Here is an 18619-nt window from a genome sequence, read left to right as displayed (position 1 = left end):
CAGCTATAAACGCTTCCACCCATTGGAATTTGATGCCGTACGAACAACCTCGTTTGGTTCCGAATATATACACCGAAATAATTTAGCAACTATGAAATGGCCGACACATTGGCGAGACATTCTAATTTATTTATTTTTGTCGTCTCTCTAGAATTCATCGCTAAACACTAGCGCGAAGAATAAACGTACACGGTTAACCGGACAGCACAACAATTCATGTTTCCCTGTTGTTCGTTAGCGCATGCATGCGTGCTTACTACAAAGCCTTGCTACGAGTCAGCGTTCACCAAGCGTACCTTTGGGATCTCAGTGTTCGTCAGAAAGGCACCGAAGCTCGGGTGCAGCCAGACATAAAAGTGCAAGAGTCCCGTGCTTCTGGTTGCTGCTCGAGGGCTCACCAATACAGCAGCTGGTTTCCGGGTGAGATGGATACTCCTTGACTCTGCGCATCTGGCAAGAGAAGATAGTGGCAAAATAAAAAACACTTTATTGGGTATTTCGCCTTTGGAGTATTCTGTATGCGACAGCTGCGGGACCTGACAGCAGAGACCGCCCACCATCGAAGACCAATTTCCCAATTTCAAAGCGCACCGCGTCACCGTCATCGACTACAGTCGGAATCTTCGAGTGCCCGAAACTTTGCAAATACACGGAGCTAATGGGCTGAAAAGAGTGCCTCGTGTAGTGTGGGATGTCATAGGTGGATTACCAAAGATACCCAGTCGTGCTAGCTGGTACATTCTAAATACTTGCGAAGACAACCTCCAATCTCGGAGTTTGAGTGAAGTTCAAAGATCCGTGCAAATCACCAAGAGTCGCAACTGTGCGATAAGTTGCAGTGGCAAGCGCCTCAGGCTCCTCGATGTACGAGCATTGCTGCAAGCCTATGAGTGAGAACCGTAGTCGTTTTCTGAACGGGGAGGTTGAAGAGGGACTCCGCCATGAGTACTCTAGTACTTATATCGGCGTTAGATTTTTCTAACGGTATTTCTTTATAATGATAACACGAACTGTACATTCTTAACTATTTCCTTCTAAGTATTTCACCGGTGCTCGATAGACGCCTAATGTCACAAATAATAAATTATTTTCCTCGAATGTCGACTGCATTATCGCAATTACTGCGTAAACACATAATATGGTCCTGTGACCTTGCTATACCGTGTTTCCTAAGGCAGGGAAAGCTGTTAAGGAACGGGATAGGAAATACGGTAATGCGGCCAAATGTGTATTTATTAGTTGCCTTGCAAACGCTTCTGAACTCTGCTATGATTGATTAGCTGACTAGTAATGAAAATTGCTTAAATTTATGACTTGCATAAAATCGTCGCCTCGGTTATCAAACCGTACTTCACATTAGAAAACATCACATTGAACAGTTTCCAACTCACTACGTATCCTCCCGTGTGTGTGTGTGTGTGTGTGTGTGTGTGTGTGTGTGTGTGTGTGTGTGTGTGTGTGTGTATGTGTGGTGTGTGGTGTGTGCGTGTGTGGTGTGTGCGTGTGCGTGTTTTACGTGTTCCAAAGCTGTCCCATCGAACGCGAGAAAGAAGGCGAAATTAACGACTTTGCGTCTACAGCGCAAGTCAGAGCGGCGTTCTCAAAAAAAGATTCCAAACATCAAGACTAGCTACTGGCTGGCTTGGGGACCGCGAAAAAGTTCATCGGCGCACCGGTAGGCGAGCGCTTGCGTCGCGGCGGTGCCCCCTCCCCATCACGCAACACTTGGCGGGCAGAGTGGAGCTTTCGCCCACTCTACTCTGTCGTGGCGCGTATTTGACGTGGCGTCGCAGCCAATGGGCATTTTAGGTTCAGTTTCCGCTGCTTTCGAGTCCCATGAAAATGCGGTAATTGCTAAGGAAATTGAATGCGTGTCCACGTTATCGACTTCACAGCTCCATATCAAGTGGGTCACTCGGGTTGACATAAGAAAAATCACAGGGAAGCGTTTCAGAATAAAGATACCTGCATACGACGACATACGACATTTTTGGTCCCAGAGAAATCTAATATCAATATTTCTTCTACAACAATATTCTCGCGGAACGGCATCATATTCATCATCATCAAAACTTTGTCATTGAATGAAAAGCAGGAGCTGTCGCTATATCAGTAGAGCTTATCAGAGCTCTGGTGGTAGTTCTCGTCAGGCGAAGGTCCCTCGTCCATGAACTGCACACGTGAACTGCACAGAGAGGCTCCATGGAAAGCCATATATATATATATATATATATATATATATATATATATATATATATATATATATATATATATATATATATATATATATATATATATATATATATATATATATATATATATATATATATATATATATATATATATATATATATAAATACCTGTACATAAATAATCTCCAGCAATAAATCACTACTTAGCTGAGGACCATAATAAGCTGCGGCAGGACAAGGGTACGGGAAACTACTGTGCTGAAAGAAAAAGCCGGTGGGTATTTACTTACGACGGCTGTTCATGTTTATGCCTGAACCGTGAAGTGACACACCGTATTGCTGAGATGGCAATCATAGAACATTAAAATGTGTGAAATCACGTGGTAGCGACCTATAGTAAAAGCGGGCAGCGGGGATGGGGGTGTTAAATATTTAATGTTTTTTGTATCAAACATGTCCTGACACATTTTTGCGCGATTCATACAATCTTTACTGAGGATCAGTAATTAACCTTAGGCATCGGGACATAAGGAGAAACAGCAAATGTGGAATAGCAGAGATTGAGAAAGGAAACTTCTTCGGCGAATCTCATATTTCTTATTTCGACTTTTCAAAGACGATTTCACCTACTTTAGGAATTGTATGAGCCAGCTCGAAGCAAATGCCCTCATCATTAATCAAGGTTATGTACACACGTTCCTTCATGTTTGTGTTATAACTATTTCGTCAATCTTGTTAACACAATTATTTCAGTCGAATCGCAACTATGCTTTCGGAAGTACCTCGTGCGTGGCAATGTGTCATTGCTTTCACCACTACACACAACCCAATTGTACTTCCTACGCTTGCGGTGTCCGGCAATGATGTGTGGACTTGGAATTACTCTGCACATTTTTCAGGAATTTTATTAATATTTTAATAATGTTACTGATATTAATATTTTGCCGTAGACGAATTCTAAGAGAACGGTATATAATTTCCCGTTTCAGTGTTTGTAAATTTTTCTTACTGTACGCGCATAACCCGTCATCACTGGTTACCCTGATAATCGTGCCGTTATCCCGATCACTGCGAGGGCTGATCGGTGTTCAAACGCCGGCCAATGACGTAAGAGAAAGTTTTGAATACCAGCTCATAGGATAATGGCCAATGGTCAGATCCTAATTTGAGTACCTTGAAAGCGTGTAGCATATGACAAACGCTGTTCACTAAGGACCGAATACCAAAAAGGACAAATCGAAGCAACAAAAACAGAGATAGAAACAATGAAGGTCATGCTTGCTTTAGTGATGGCAAAATGCCTTGAATTTCAATTCCGTATGAAATTGAACGGACTTGTTAAATTCTCAAATTTTCTGGCAGTCATCACACCGTGTTCGTAGTCGAGACATCATTAAGACCGATGCCTCAACGTGCGCAGACAGCTGATTTGGCGTTTGAGCTCACCCACATCTAGTGAACGGTCTTTTCACATAAACATTAACTGAGGTTACGCATTACATACGATACAGATCAGCACCACTGTACACAATGCACGACCGTGTTGGTGAACTGTCATCATGAAGAGTTAGGCTCCGCCACAACAAAGACGCCCAAATGCCGCATTGCGTCTTTTCTTTTTAGCGCTATCTTATTCTCGGCCATGCCGTAACATTTATTCACCCGCTGAATCAAAGTTTCGCGTCAGTGATAATCCCAACGCCGGATGAGCGGAATTGTTTTATACTGCTTTCGATTCCCGACAAAATAGAGTCATTGCCAAGAAAATAAAATCCGTGCCCTCGTTCTTACCTCCCAAGCTCCATATCCAGTGGGTCATTCGGGTGGACATACTACAAATCAGAGGAAAGTGCTTCGAGATTGATAAAGGTTTCGTCTATCGTCATACGACGATAGGCAAAAAATTTTTGCCCCAGAGAAATCAGTACTGCTCTTCTACAATAAGACTGTCTCGGAACCACACCATCTTCTTCGTTTTATTCACGCCGTTATTGCTCCCTGGCATGCTGCAAGGAGGAGTACGATTCATGACGTTAATGTATAAAAGAAACGGCTCCTTTTCGTTTTCTGCACTTTGCCGCATTTCCACGACAAGTGGTGCCGACCAGACCATTCGCCACGCGCTGTGCTGTTTACTTTCAAATAATATGCTGAAAATAATAAACGGGACCTACAAATAACTGTAATAAAACTTTAGGGGTCAGCTGAGGGATCCCGTTTCCAGATTTTTCTTCGCTTTTACTGAATGATAATACGGTTCAAGTATACCAGTCCCGATTTAACCCGTAAAGAGGTCCTGCAGTATATTTTTTCACCAGCATTCTTTTGCCCGATATGCATAAGGCCACGCTAATAGCCAGCAAGTATCGAATTTTCGACATATTGATGTGACATAGAAACACGTAAGAACAGTGCGTTAGGCTCCACTTTTTTGTTGTTGTAATCGCCATAGCATACTGCGCAATGCGTTATCGCGAAGATTGCAGAGGCAAGGTTAACTGGAACGTACAATCCTTCGCGTTTCCCTCAGATCGTGTGTGCGTGTGTCTTGTCTGTGACGTCAGTCCAAACACGATGTGTTGCCACAAGGCACCGTTTCAGCAAGCGTACCTTTGGGACCTCAGTGTTGGTCAGCAAGGCACCCAATCCTTCTGCAGCCAAGCATACAAGTGCAGTAGTCCTCTCCTTGTGGGTGTTGCCCGAGGGCTCACCGGTACAACGGGTGGTGCCCGGCTAAATTGGTACTCCTTGGCTCGGCGCAGTCTGGCAACAAAAGATAACGGGAAACAAAAAGAAAGAAGAGAAACTTATTGGGTCTTCGGTCTCCGAACTATTCTGTTTGCGACAGCAGATGGCCCTGACAGCGTAAACCGCCAATTTGTGCAGGGCAATTTGTCCATAGCAATGGACACCGCGTTGCAGTCGTCCACCGAAGTGGGAATCTTCGACTGCACGACATCCTGTAATTCACAGCGCCCAACGCTGGAAAACAGTGCCTTTCGTAGTCCGGGTCACATGCATGGATTATCAAAGAGGCCTAGTCTTGGCATCTTGGGCCAAACAAAGATGTGCGCTAATTACTAGACGTCTAGACTGCGCTATAACATATAGCGGCAAGCACCTGAGGTGACTAAATGTACGTGCATTACTGCAAGTAGACGAGTGAAAATTCTAGTCCTTAACGGCTAGGTCGAAGCGTAAAATCAGGGGCGGCTCTGCTGCATCAGGTCAGGTCAGTTTATTTCCATGAAGGCCTCTTCTCAGGGCTGTTGCATAAGGGGTGGGGTACATCATGCAACGACAATTCAGTGACAGTAAACGGGACATTTGAAATGCGGTAGCTACCCTGCATAAACAAATACATAGCCCCGACAAATTGTGAATTAGAAGAAAAAAAACTAATAATTTTTGGCAAAGCAGAACAAACATCGCCTATAGACAATTCACAATAACTAGTGCAACATTTCTAAAAAGGCAGTTACCTTACATAAAAACGAAAACGCCCGTTAGACGAATAATTTGTACAAGAAAGTATAATTAATATGGCAAAGTAGAAGCTACATAAGCAATGAACATATTGGGATTATTTGTAGATATAACCTGGGGGGAAGGGCATTCCAATCTGTTCAGGTTAGAGAAAATAATGAAGTAGAGAAGAAAGTTGTGTACGAGCGTTGTTTTAAAGCTTGGAGCGGATGACCAGTGAGTTGTGTTTTTCTGGTGCGTGGAATGGTGTATGGCATACGAATAAATGAACTGTAGAAAAGCATACGAAAAAGACCAACTCTGGTTGTCTTACGACGGTGTGAGGGTGACTAACTCAGATTTCTCTTTTAAGGATGACACGCTTACGTCATATGAGTGGGATGAATGAATGTATCTTGGTGCACGATTTTGGAAGGTCTCAACTGAGCTAACGAGATATTTTTCATATGGCTTCCAGATTGGGGACGCACATTCGACTTTAGGCCTCATAAGCTGGTTTGTACGCCACAAGTCTGATAAACCAGCGAGGATATTGAAGACGGCCTAACGGGGTGAACTGAAACAGTAAATTGAGTTTCTCCGCTGCTGTCGCAATAAAGATTAACGATAGATTTCTTATTCCAATTGAAGCACCCTAACGGACGACAAGATGCGGGGGAATAAATTCGCCTCCATTACACCTGAAAGTGGATGTACAGCGAAGCGATTGCCGACATTAGACAAGCACCACCACCACCACAAGCGACGTTAGAATACAACATACCGCTGGCGCTTCTTTTCCCTCTGCCATGATTCGTTCTTACGCAGTTGGCAGGTCGGAAGGTTGGTAGGTATGATGAATACGTGCGCGTGTTCCTTCTACAGCTGCAGTTTACCACATGGCCGGCTGACATCACTAAACATGTGTCCAACGTGATCATTCTCTGGCACTTATTTTCACGAACAGTTCTAACGTCAGAAGGATCTAAAATCAAGTTGTCTATGGCGTAACGCCTACATAAAACTATCACCTATGGCTGAAATCACCAAATCTGATGGCTGATACCCCCGTAAGGCAGAAGCTACAGGTACTCAGCAAAGGGAAGCGAACAGTGCGTACATTATTTGGAATCACGCGTACGACATGCAGCACAGCGTACGTTTCAATAAAGAACATGTTCAATACAAGCACTGGAACCACGTAAATTGATGATAAGGCTCTTCTTTGCCTACATGAAATGCGAAGCACGTAGCGCTCGCCGGACACGTTCCCCTGTAAATATTACTATTGCGGAAGCTTCCTCGGCGACGGCAGCTTGACTGTAGCCTACAAAAAAAGGGAGTGACGTAACTACAATTTTGTGCGTAAGAGAAAAACCCACCTAGCAAGTTATCTGCGCTGTGACGGGACTACGGAAGAGAAGCGTGCATACGAGGCGTGGCGAATTTCCTCTTTGGTCCACTCCTTGTAGGTGCACGAAGTAGCGGCACAAGCCAAGTCGCAGGCCGTCGAAGCCTATTAGGCTAATAAGGTAAAGCGCATGTGAATGTAGCCAAGTGAATAATTTCAATCTACGTCGCAATGTGTACTCGTTCTAGTTATCGTTTACAGCTTGGCCGTCCCGCCACTTTCACATCGTGGATTGGAGACCATTTCTTTTAACAAGAAAGTGCTTTAATCTGGGCTCAACGAAAAACATGTCCCGCGCACGTAGGTCACACAATCTTTCTAAAATAAACTACTTAGGTGACAATACTTTGCCGTTATGTGCCTACCTAATGGTTAGGGAAGCCCGCAGAGAAATGATAGAAAGGTTTGTTTAATAAAGGAACTATGCCCTCCATGATGAATGCCCTTCTGTCAGTATGGTCAACGCATGTCAAATGATATTAATTGTTGACTGGAGTACGTCACTTGGGTATGTGTGAGTAGTTTCATAAGCTAGCGAGACGATTGTTGATAGCTAATAAGATTTATACACAGGTAAGGATACTCGATTGGTTTGTCCGTCTGCATGGCTAACACGTGTAATTCAGATTATTTGCAATCAGATTATCTAGGTTGGCTGCTTTGTTGCTATGCGTCAGCCATTGCAGCAGTTTACTTGTAGCGTATGTGGGGCGTATTCCTGCACTGATAATTTTAGGTTCACCACGTTTTCTCTTTAAGAAAGCTCTGCTGCATCGGAGAACGCGCACTTGATTGCGCTGTTAGCCGGATGGTCGTTATCGGTGTCCAAACGCTGGTAAACTAAATAAACTTGTGGCATAATTGAACTTGCGCTGATTAATACGGGCCTTTGTGGTGACGGTCAATGGGCAACACTTCCGCTGCTCTTTGATATGCTAGAGTTTCGGCTTGTAAGTGTATATGCTCGAAATGAGAACCGCGGGATAACTGTCGAAGGCATTGATGTAGACGATGAAAGATTGAAGAGCGCGCGACATACCGGTATCGTGATGGCTGTCCTAGAGAGCGAAAGACGCTGACGTTGTTGCAGTTCAAAGAGCCAATGGTTTCTAGCAACGCTTCTTTATTGGCTAGCGTGCTCTGCAACTTTCCTGTGAACTTGGCTATAGCTTACAAATTCAGCTGTGGGTTGGGCTTTTTTCTTTTCGCTTTCTTCAGCATCTCCTGCAGCATTATTTATTGTTGTGGTTAGTGTGTCGGAAGGTGTCAGCAGATTTTCGTTCCAGCTATAAACGCTTCCGCCCTTTGGAATTTCATGCCGTTGGAGCAACCGAATTCGGTTCCGAATATGTATACACCGAAAAAATTCAGCAGCTATGAAATGGCCGACAAATTGGCGCGACATAGAAACACACGTAACAGTAGTGTGTTAGGCTCAACCTTTTTATTTTTTTTGTCGTCGTCTCTCCAGAATTCAGCGCTAAACACTAGCGTCAAGAATAAACGTGCATGGCTGCCTGGACACTACAAGACTTCTTGTTTCCCTCTGTTCGTGCGTGCGTGCATGCGTGTGTGCACACTCCGAAGCTTTGCTACGAGTCACCGTTCAGCAAGCGTACCTTTGGGATCTCCGTGTTAGTCAGCAGGCATACTGCGCAGCGACACATAAAAGTGCAGGAGTCCTGTGCTTCTTGCAGCGGCTCGAGGGCACACCAACGCAGCGGGGGGTGTCCGGGTGAGGTGGATACTCCTTGACTCTGCGTATCTGACAACAGAAGATAGTGGCAAAATAAAAAAACGCTTTATTGGGTCTTTCAGCTTTGAACTATTTTGTATGCGACAGCAGCGGGACCTGACAGCAGAGACCGCAAGCCTTTGAAGAGAAATTTCCCAATTTCAAAGCGAACCGCGTCACCGTCGTCCACTACAGTCGGAATGTTCGAGTGCAAGAAACTTTGCAAATACACAGCGCTCATGGGCTGAAAACAGTGTCTCGTGTAGTCCGGGTATCGAAGAGACCCCGTAGTGCTAGCTGGTGCCTCATAAATACATGCGAAGACTTCCGCCACTCTCGGAGTTTGCGTGAAGCTCAAAGATCCGCGCAAATTACCAAAGCGTCGAAACTTTGGGAGCCTGAGGCGCCTGGCCAGTACAACTTATCACATATGTACGCAAGAAACGTAGTCTTTCTGAACGCCGAAGTTGAAGCGCCAAATGAGGGGCTTCGTCATGAGTACTCTCTGGTAGTGTTTTTGGCGTTCTTTTTAATGGTATTGCTTTCTAATGATAACAAGAACCTTACCTACTTAAGTATTTCTTTCTAAGTAGCTCGCCGGTACTCGACAGCCACCTAATCTCAAATATAATACGTCATTTTCCTCGAATATCGACTGCATTGTCGTAATTACTGCATAAACACGTCATAGCATGACCATGTGATCTTACTATAACCGTGTTCCACGCAACACTGGGCGAGCAGAGTAGACCTTTCGCGGACTCTGCTCGGTCGAGGCGCATATAAGATGTGGCGTCGCAGCCAATGGGTGTTTCAATGCCACAGACGCCGGCTTTTGGAGCACAGATTCCAGGCGCTTGTCCCTGCAGCGAGCGGTCGCACCAGCCATGTCGATGGCGTAACCAAGCGAACGAGCGCAGCGAGTAATTAAAGAGTGAACACGTTAGCCGCGAATGGCGGAGACCAGTGAGAGCAGCCCCTTCAGTGGTGTCATGCGGTGACTGGTGTCATGCGGACGCACCCGACCGCTCAACGCGTACTCGTATCTGGTCTCAGCCGGACCGCTCGTTTCTTACTATCGTCTACTCGTACCAGCTCTCGTTATCGCTGGCTTGGTTTGTTTCGTTTCGTCTCTTTCGTGCTTGCTTCGATTGTCATGGTTTGCGATTGTTTCCTAATCTGACTTTATGCGCGACGCGAATTGTGTAGTACTTTCTGCAAGCCATGCGGCATCAACTATTACACTGGAACCTTCGACGAATCATCTATAGAAGCCGACGCGCTTGACCCACTCATCATATTTCGACGACTGCCGACTCCGCTATATCCCTCCATTAAACTCGTTGCTTCAATATGTAGGGAAATGAGAACACGCATAGAGCTGATGCTTAAGAGGAAGCTTTAGCTCGGGCCCAACTCCGACGCGGCCTATTCAAATACATGTAAAACGCGAAAACTTTTTTATGAGATAACCCCTGGACCGACTTTAATGAAATTTGTTGCATTTGAAAGAGGAAGTTAAATTCTAGTGACTGTTGGAAGCGGAATTTCGATTTAGGGCTCGAATTTTCTTAAAACGATTTTCAAATATTTGACCGTTTGAAAAAAATAGAAGCGCGAAGTTTACAAATTCCTAGCTCTGCATCAAGAGATGATATCATGGTTCTGTAAACGGCATCCATTAGATCATTCAAAGCGGACAAATTCAATATGTCATTTTACATCTTACGTGAATTTGTTACGTTGGTTACAAGGGTTTTGCAAAAGTTGTATTTCCCAATTATTAAATTTTTTATATTTCAAGTGTAACATATCAATTTTGTCCGCTTTAGATGTGCTATTAGATACAATTCACAGAAGTGCATTATCATTTTTTTTTTGTTGAGTTACAGAGTTGTAAACTTGATAGTTTCGTTTTCTGAAAATGTTCGATTTTCGCCAATTTTTAATAAAAAATTGACGACATAACTCGAAAATTCGAAACCAACAGTCACTAAATTTTAAGTTTTTCTTTTAAATGCAACAAACCTCGTCAAATTTGGTGCAGTGGTTGCCGAGAAAAACGAATTCTCCTTTTACATGTATTTAGATAGGAACACCCGAGCTAAAGCTTCCTCTTAAGCTTTCGCATTAGGAAGTACCGTAATCTCCGGTGAATTTTTTTCGCTAATGGGCCATTTGATGCTTTCGCACGAAAAAGTGGTGCAGCTAAAAAGTCCCCTGTATAATTTCAACTTTCTAATAGCTAATGTGGACGGGTCTTTTAATAAAGCAATGCCCCAAATTTGCCGGCTTCTTCGACATCCCTATATTGTTTTTCACGTGATATCGTTGTGGACGCAGTGTCGCAGAAAATGACGTGTGAGCGTCCGGCTCCGTAGCCGGCACTGGCGTCCCGCGAGTGAAAAATTCTAGTATATAATCTGTATGCCAGGGAAGTTCTCCATCTACCAACTAAGTTGCTCGTACCTTGTCCTGCATTCTTTTATGCGAAGCATATTGCGAGAGCTCAACCCAGCTCTTCAGGCGCGGCGGTGTCGCCTTCAATACCACGTGACACCGTGACGTCACGACAGAGGAGAAACGGGGCTCCAACTCGCGCCGTCGCTCGCGGCGTCGCGGCGGTATATAAGCAACTGCGCTTTTTCTAGGTGGCTTTGGCTCAACTCTTGCAAGATGGGCTGGGTGGGAATCGAACCAGGGTCTCCGGAGTGTGAGACGGAGACGCTACCACTGAGCCACGAGTACGATGCTTCGAAGCGGTACAAAAGCGCCTCTAGTGAATGCGGTGTTGCCTTAGAAACGAGCTGTTTCTAAGGCGCAGGCGTGCGTCGCTTGCTCAGGCGCACATTTCGTTGCCGCGCCGAACGCTGCGTTGCTCGACGCTCACCGCGTCCAATGCGGGGCGCGTAGTCGCTGCGCCGTAGCCCATTGTCTTACACCCCTTGGCGGGTCGACGGGAACGCTGTCGCGTTCCACTCTTGAAGGCGAAGCAGAGTAACGCATGAGTTGTTTCTTCTACTAGCCGAACCAAATATAGCCAAGCAACAGCAGTTCACCAGGCTAAACAGTGGTTCAACAACTAAAATAAAGGCTAGTATGCTTCGCATTCTGGGCTTAACCTTAGCTAAGCCACAGCCATTTTTTTTATAAGGTTATTACTTGAATTTTCGAGAACGACAGCCCGCAAACGAGTGTCACGAAAAAGAACCCCGACAGCACGTGGCGTGAAATAATAGAAGTGCTAAACAATTACAGAAGACCTGCGAACGCGAGAAACTGCCCTTCTACCAGAAAGCTCGCCTTCGTGCGTAGAGTTCGCCGCGGGCGTTTCTCGGTAAACTTTACGGGCACATAAACTACAGTTGCCCGGAAGCGTGAGAAGCAGTCAGGGACCTTCGAATGCTATCCTCGTTCCACTCTTAGAGGCGAAGCTTCAACATCCTAGAACTTTTCATCCCACAGGATAATTAGGGAGCACGGCATGTGCCAGGGTTAACTAGCGGCTCACATAGCCCATCGAGACACAACACTGAGCCACCCGCCGTGGTTGCTCAGTGTTGTGTTGCTGAGCACGAGGTCGCGAGATCGAATCCCGGCCACGGCGGCAGTATTTCGATGGGGGCAAAACGCCAAAACACCCGTGTACTTAGATTAAGGTGCACGCTGAAGAACCCCAGGGGGTCGAAATTTCCAGAGTCCTCCACTAGGGCGTGCCTCATAATGAGAAAGTGGTTTTGGCACGTAAAACCCCATAATCTAATCTCTCGAGTTTCTTGCCACTGGGTCTCTGCCCATTCTTGTCCATTCATCCACCAAGAGTATATGCCGCTGACACGAGGAGTACAAAACGCTCAAATGCGTTTACCCATAAAATGTACTAGTCACGCCATTCTGATTGACACTTACACCATCTTTCGCTGACAGGCATCACCCCGCGTTACTAGAGACAGCATTAGCATCGATGCCTCACACTCGATTTGACACTCGATTTGACGAAAACCAGATTTGTTCATAAACGAGATAAAACGTCTTTCGTGTGGCTATAGGTTTTTTGGCGACTTGTTTGGTTCCGAGCACAAGTAATTGGAAATAATACTTAGCAAGTATCGAATTACGGACATATCGTAGCGACATAGAAACACACTTAAGTATATGATGCTTGGCTCGAGTTTCTTTTATTTTCGTCGTCTCTACAGGATTCAGCGCTAAACATTAACGCAAAGAATGCAAAGGCAGGGTTAACAGGAGAACACACCGCCACGTGTTTTCCTTTGTGTGTGTGTACGCGCCTACTTGTGCGTATGTCTGTCTTTGCGCCGTTCGTGCAAACAGGATCCGTTGTCACAAGGCATTGTTCAGCAAGTGTACCTTTGGGACCTCAGTGTTGGTCAGCATGGCACCGAATTGCCGGTGCGGCAGCCTGTAGAAAGTGCAGGATCCCGCTGCTTCTGGCTGCTCTTTGGCTGGACGCAGTCTGGTAGCTAGTGGAAAATAAAAAGGAAGAAAACATACTTCATTAGCAGACTTCGAGCTTTGAACTATACTGTTTGCGACAGCACCAGGACCGTTCAAGAGTTGTTTCCCCATTGCAATGCCATCATCGCCGTCACCGTCGTCCACTACACTGGGACTGTTCGACTGCCCGAAACCCTGCAATACACAGCGATCATTGCCTGAACGTAGTTCCTCTCCTAGTCCGGGTCTGCCATGGATAATGGAAGAGGCCCAGTCTTGCCAGCTGGAACCCCGTAAGTACATGCACAGACATCCACAACTCTCAAGAGTCTTCGTGAAGCTAACAGATCCGCGCAAGTTGCCAAGCGTCTAAAGTGCGCGACGGGTTGTAGTGGCAAGCGCCCTATAGGCTCCTAAATGCGCGCGCATTACTTCACATGCACGAGCGAGGATCCCAGTCCTTTCCTTTACGGCGAGGTTGGAGCGTAAAATGAGGGACGGCTCAATGGCATGATATTGAATATGGCGTAACGGGGTCATTAGAAAGAGTAATAAACATCTGCTAAGAATGGTTTCATATTTCAGGTGAAGCGCCCTAAGGGAAAGACAACATGCAGGGAAATAGAATCCGCCTCTTCTCCACCGGGTGGAAACGGGTGTGCATCGAAGCTGTTGCCTACATTAGACAAACAGAACCGACATTAGAGAAGCACCTCCACCACACCCGACGTTAGACCCCAAAACGCTGGCATCTCCTGTCCCTCTGCCGTTGTATGCCGTTGCACTTTTCTGGAACATCGACTGCATTATTGTAATTACTGCATAACGGCATCGTTGTATGGCGCGGTGGCCTTAGTTTACGGGGTGTGCTAACTTAGGCTCCAAAAGAAGGGCTACGAGAAACGACAATGCGGTCAACAGTGTGGTCTTTGCAGGGCACAGGCTCGTGAATTCTTCTGCTATGGTCGATCAGATGGCTAGTCGAAATAATCGGTTAAACGTACTTGTAATGACTTGCATAAAATCGCAGGCTAAATTATCAAACTGTACATAGCACTCGAAAACATTATACAGAACAGCTTCCAATTCGCCACATTTTCCCCATCTATCTTTTTTTCTGTGTTTCGACGTTTTCGAGCTCAAACCAAACAAGAAGGCAATATCACCCACATCGCGTGTATTGCGCGCGTGAGCGCGGCTCTCCCGACAGAGGTTTCACAAAATCAAGACTACCTAATGGCTGGCTTAGTGACCCCGACCGAAAAAGTCACAAAGTGACGGCGTGGCTGCTGGCGAGAGCTTACCCGAAAAAGGAACACGCGGATAAACCCAGGCTTCCGAGAGAGACGGTGACATGACGTCGCAGCGATGCCCTCTTCCCTCATTCAGCACTTGGCGCGTCAGCAGTTGTTCCCTTCGGCCCACTCTTCTTTGTCGAGGCGCGAGTGTGACGTGGCGTCGTGGCCAATGGGCACTTTGGTGCCGCTTCACTGCTACACACGCCGGCTTTTACAGCGCAGCTCTTACGCCTCCGTCGGTGGCGTCGACGACGGCGTCGACTAGAGCGTAACCGAGCGAACGAGCGCAGCGAAAGATGAAAAGAGCGAACACGCGAGCCGCGAATGGCGGAGACCAATGAGAGTGATTCTTTCAGTGACCCTCAGTGTAAACTGGTGTCATGCGGGCCCACCCGACCGCGTACTCGTACTGGTCACAGCCTGACCGCTCGGTTCCTACTATCGTCTGCTCCTGCCAGCTAACTACTATCGTCTGCTCCTATGCTCACCCTTATTTGGTTTGCTCTCTGTTCGCGCTCGTTTCGATTGTCATGGTTCGCGATTGTTTTGCAATCTGATTGTATGCGCTGCGCGAATTGTGTAGTACTCATTGCAAACCATGTTGCATCGCCGATTACACTGGAACGTTCGACGAGTCATATATGAATCCGACAAGCTTGACCCACGGATCAGTTTTTCGACGATTCCCGGCTCGGCCGCATGTCTGTCAAATTCTCTGCCTCAATGTATCGCGAAATGAAAACACAGAGATGCAGTCGAATTTCGCTTTAATGCTTTCGCTAAATGGGCCATTTGATGTTCTCGCACAAGAAATTGCCGCAGCTAGAAAAAAAAAAAACTCTGTATACTTTCGAATCTCTAATATCTAAAGCGGATAGGCCTATTAATGAAACAATGCACGAAATTCGTCGGCTCCTTCAATTTTCCTAAATTTCTTTATTCATCCCACAACATAATTAGGGAACTGGTCATGTGACAGAATTAACTAGCGGCTTATACAACCCAATATCGGAACCAATTAGTTGGCACCTGTGAGCCCGCTTGTGTTCCGCGTAACTAGTACGGATGACGTATTACGAGATTATATGGTTATCGCTAAAGCACACACGCCTTAAATTTCACTGCTATTTAGTATTTTTGTATTTCTTGCATTTGGTCTACTCCATTTTCTTGCCACTGGGTGTCTTTGCATTCTTGTCCATTCATCCACCATTATTAGTACGTGCCACTCACATAAGGAGTACAGATTGTTCAAACATGTTTACCCGTGAAAAGTGCTACTTATTTCACTTTGGTGCACATCATTTTTCTCTTACAGACATCACACCGCGTTCGCAGTCGAGACATCATTGGCATCGATGCCTTACCGTGAGCAAGACGCTCGAGTTCACCGACCGCTTGTGAACGATCTATCTACATAAACAGTGCCTGAGGTAACGCACTGCATAGGATGAAAATAAGCACGAATGTACACAATGCGTTTAGGCGACCTAGTTTGCGAGCTTTCATCACGAGGGAAACACGCAGTAGTGTATCTTCTCGTTTATTTATTAACCGTTTAACCGTTTATTTATTAACATTTATTGACCCGCAGAACCGAAGATCTGTCATGATAATCCCAACGCCAGACGAAAGTAATTTTTCTACACTGCTTTCGATTCCCATCAAAATGTGGCTTGCCAAGGAAATGCCAATCCCTGTCCTCTTTCCGAGCTTCACAGCTCCATATCCAGTGGGTCACTCAGGTGGGCGTACGATAAAAACAGTGAATTATTTCACAATACAGGGACACAGGGACCTGCATAAGGCCAAATGCGAAACTTTTGGCTACAGAGATATCTAATATCGATACTGCTCTTCTACGATAAGACTCTCACGCAACCAAATCATCGTCATAGCCATCGAAACTATGTATGTAGATGGAAAGCGGGTTCAGTCGGCCCATTAGATGAGGTGCGCTTGTAGTTCTTGTCAGGCGAAGGTCCCTGGTTCACTGACTGCACGAGGGCAAATTTACTTTCAAGCGTTGTAGTTTACTTCAGAGGAACCCGTATAAAACATTGTTTTCTTTCTGACAGCTTCTTGCAAAGTCGCCAAGATATAAACTTGCAGTTTGGCCAAAGTGCTAAATACGTTCTTTGAAAGTGATACTCACTATTCCTTGGTCAACTCGTTCAGCATGCCTGAGCGCTGCGAAAGAAAGGGCGAGAAGAAGACAAAGATAAATGGTAATAAAGGGTTTCGCAAAGCCTCATATGTAGACAGCATTAACAGATAAGTAACAACGAGCGTGTTGCTGAAGGAGACTTTTTGACAATCGCATTTGTCTGCGTTGTTCTATTTTCATGCGAAGCTGACGTTCCCCCGTTATTGCTTAGGTGCAGACAAGAATAAGCTGCTGCTTGAATAGGGTGAATTCAGGCGCCCCCAGCTTACTATGGCTGTCGACGTTTATGCCAGTAGTATCCAAAGCAGTGGAGCCACACCTCGTATTGCATAGGTGCCAATCACAGAGGCTTAGAATTCGCAAAATTCCGCGGCAGCGACCCACAAAGAACGAAGCAGGGGGGTGTTGCACTTTTTTTATGCTTTTGTGTCAAGCTCGCTTTTCAGCTATTCGTACGCACTTCATCGACGTTGAATTACTGTTAGGCATCGGTACATAGGTACACAGGGCATCGGTACATTTTTTTAGAACAGATTTCATCGGAGAATTTGATGTTGCTCATTTAACCTGTTAAGAACACAATTACTTCAGTAAAATCACAGCTATGCTGTCGTAACTGCCTCCTACGTGGCTGGGTCAGTCCATTCGGCAGTATACTTAACTCGATTGCGATTTCAACAATTGTAGAGTCCTGCTCACTACATATGCGGCCGGAAATTGCTCCTATATATCATTCAGAGATAAATAGTATTATTGTTATAATTAGAATATTATATATTATTTTTATTTATCTTTGTTATTTTTGCGGAGGCGAATGATAGCGAGCAGTAAATCGTTTTCACGTTTCCCTGTTTGTAAAATTTTGCGAATTAAAAGCGCATCAACTGTCATCTGTAGTAACCCAGATAATGGTGTTATGATGGTGACTGTTGGGATTGTTCGGTGTTCAAACGCCGGTCAACGACGCAAGAAAAAATTTGGTTGTTAATACGGGCTCATAAGATGACGACCAACGGACCTATCACAATTCGAGCTCCTTGAACACACATGTATATGACAAATGCTGTGCACAAGAGGCTGTGAAGACCATAAAGCAAACTGCGGTAAAGACTGTGAATGCGATCCCTTTGTTAGTGAGACCAAAATATTCAAAACCATGGTCTTAGAGCCTCTCCTTCGCAAGAACTCTTCATTGGCTAACCGTCTTCGCACCTTCTTAACCACCAGACTAGCTCGCGAAATGCGCACTTGATTCGATTTATTTTACGGCGAAGGTTTCAAGGGCTACGTCTCCCAGGATCGCGTCCGTGTGTCGACACAAAACTGAAGTCTTCTCCTTTGGCGTCGGCGTCAAACGCCACCTGCGTTTTCGCCTCCAATTTCTTGCGAATGCTCTGTAGGTCTCAAGCTAACGCAGGTATCTTGGAAAAAACCAAACCCAAATTTGCTGATTAGATGACCATCATTACGACGAGTTTTATTGTCATAATTAGTCAGTTCACACTGAAGTTGTAAATATTGTGGAATTCCCGTCTGCCATGCGGCGGTACTTGCAGGCGTCACTACTTCATCAAAGATTAAAAATCAATCACTTTACAGTCCAAAGATGTCTTCGTTGTCTGCGTCCAATAATAATAATAATAATAATAATAATAATAATAATAATAATAATAATAATAATAATAATAATATCTTTATTGCCATAACACATATACAGCATTATAATCAGGCCTGTCTACAAGGGCTTGTGGGACATGGCCCTGCAGAATTGGCAAGGCAATACATTGAAATAGGAAAACAATCACATATCAAAGAAAATAATGACGCTGTTACATAAAGCGCGCGACACTACATTTGGCTGAGCAAATTTATTGCAGCAGTGCCTGGAGTTCA

General features: G+C 45.2%; 1 long non-coding RNA gene across 1 annotated transcript; it reads right to left on the bottom strand.

Moving 5' to 3' along the window:
- Window positions 1-302: 302 nt before the first annotated feature.
- Window positions 303-13277, bottom strand: LOC129380248 (uncharacterized). The gene is made up of 4 exons (XR_008611971.2): window positions 13175-13277; window positions 8688-8833; window positions 4803-4955; window positions 303-450 (listed from the first exon to the last, which is right to left on the bottom strand). It is a non-coding gene; the product is annotated as an uncharacterized lncRNA (long non-coding RNA).
- Between the last annotated feature and the right edge of the window lie 5342 nt (window positions 13278-18619).

Source organism: Dermacentor andersoni, chromosome 8 (assembly GCF_023375885.2).
Source record: "Dermacentor andersoni chromosome 8, qqDerAnde1_hic_scaffold, whole genome shotgun sequence".
Lineage (NCBI taxonomy): Eukaryota > Metazoa > Arthropoda > Arachnida > Ixodida > Ixodidae > Dermacentor > Dermacentor andersoni.
This window is presented reverse-complemented; position numbering and strand designations above follow the sequence as displayed.